The sequence below is a fragment of the Colobus angolensis genome, unplaced genomic scaffold, assembly GCF_000951035.1.
Source record: "Colobus angolensis palliatus isolate OR3802 unplaced genomic scaffold, Cang.pa_1.0 Scaffold88, whole genome shotgun sequence".
Taxonomy (NCBI): Eukaryota; Metazoa; Chordata; class Mammalia; order Primates; family Cercopithecidae; genus Colobus; species Colobus angolensis.
Window position 1 is genome coordinate 6,520,710 of NW_012122709.1, and position 2,079 is coordinate 6,522,788.

A 2,079-nucleotide genomic window follows, 5' to 3' on the forward strand; every position below is an offset into this window, starting at 1 on the left:
AAAAAAAAAAAAAAAACTTTCAATGTCTCCTCATTATATTCAAATTTGTTAATATAGCATAAATGGTCTTTTACACTTGCCCCAAACTTCTTTTCAAATTGTTTTTCCCTATACATTTCTACTCTTTTCTTCTTCTTTTTTTTTTTTTTTTTTTTTGAGACAGAGTCTTGCTCTATCTCCCAGGCTGAAATGCAGTGGCCTAATCATAGCTCAATGCAGCCTCAACCACTTGGGCTCAAGGAATTCTCCCATCTCAGCCTCCCAAACAGCTGGGACTACAGGCATGTGCCACCACACCTGGCTAATTTTTGCATTTTTTGTAGAGACAGGGCCTTGCTATGTTGCCCAGGCGGGTCTCAAACCTATAGGCTCAAGTGATCCTCCCGCCTTGGCCTCCCAAAGTGCTGGGATTACAGGCGTGAGTCACTGTGACTGGACTCCCCATTTCTTTATTCGTCTAAACCATATGGCACGTAACATTCATCTTACATATGACCTCCTCTCTGAAAATCTCTTCAGTTCACTCAGGGAGTGTTATTCACGTCTCCCTTCTTCCCAGGGAACTTATGACAGTTTCTCATATTGTATCACCTTTATCTGTTCAAAATTCCCCTCTTCCCAGGGAGAAGCAGGGCCCGTGTCTTATTTGCCTTTGTAACCCCAGCATCCCAGTTCTCTCCCCAGCATCCCAGTACTCTCATCTCCCTCTTAATGTGAGCATGAATGTGATTCTATGTTGAGAAATGTCTACTCGTTTATTCTACTTTCCCCCTAAATGCAGGCCTGGTAAGTGAAATCTCAAATGCATTTGCCAAATGTTTGTTGAAAATGTAACAAATTGGAAGATCCACCTTGGAGCTTATGTCCCAAAAGAAGGAAAGGATTTCTATGGCCTGGGCTAAATCCTGAGGTGATTCTGCCATCTGGAGATACAGAATCATGAACGTTTAAGCTGCTTTGGTTTTTGATTGGACTTACTTCTGGAGGTCACAAAGGTTAGCAGGCCTGAGGTTTGTTGATGGACTTCCATATTTTAATTTAATTTAATATAAGTTAATTTGAATATGCAAATTAAGCTATAATTGGGATCCCCAACAACAATGTAAAGAATGCAATGGAATCCCACTCTGGCATTTCATGCAGTGAGCCCAGGTTGAGTCTCTCTGCCCTCTTGTCCCTCTCTATGTAAGCATGAGTGTGACTCTATATTGACAAGTGCATAGTTTTATTCTACCTACCTTATAAATAAATGCAGGCCACCTACTTCCTCCAATATTCAACCAAATAAATGACAAGAACTTGTTATAATACCAGATACCAGATACCATCAATACCATTCAGGTCATTGAATCAAATCAAAATCAGTCTCTGGGACATTCCTTCCTCAGAAATTTTTCAACTTTGACTCTAGACTTTGTCTTAAGCAATGCTTTAGAAATGACCATCAGGGGCCATGTGAGGTGGCTCACCCCTGTAATCACACTTTGGGAGGCCGAGGTGGGCAGACCACTTAAGTCCAGGAGTGCAAAAACAACCTGGCCAATATGGCAAAACCCTGTCCCTACAAAAAATACAAAAATTAGCTGGGCATGGTGGCGCTGAGGTTGAGCAGCTGAGGTGGGAGGATCACTTGAGGCCAGGAGGCAGAGATTCTACCACTGTACTCCAGCCTGGGCAACAGAGTGAAACTCTGTCTCAAAAAAAAAGAAAGAAGGCAAGGCAGGGCAAGGCAGGGCAGGGCAGGGCAAGGCAAGGCGGAACCATCATTGATTTATTATTGTAGGACCCTAGGTAGAAATTGTTGCAATAGATGCATCTTGCTGATTGATATAGATGTCCACATATACAAGCACAAAGTGTTAAAGCTGGGTAAGAAAATCATTGGGTTTAATTCCATCAATGCAGATTGAAGTCTGAGAGGTAAACACTTGGGAAAATTCCTAAGGGGATTGTGCAGCAGTATGATCACTGCTCACTGCAGCCTCAATCTGCCAGGCTCAAGTGATCCTCCTGTCTCAGCCTCCCAAGTACCTGCAACTACAGGTCGCCACCACGTCTGGACAATTTTTTTTTTTTTTT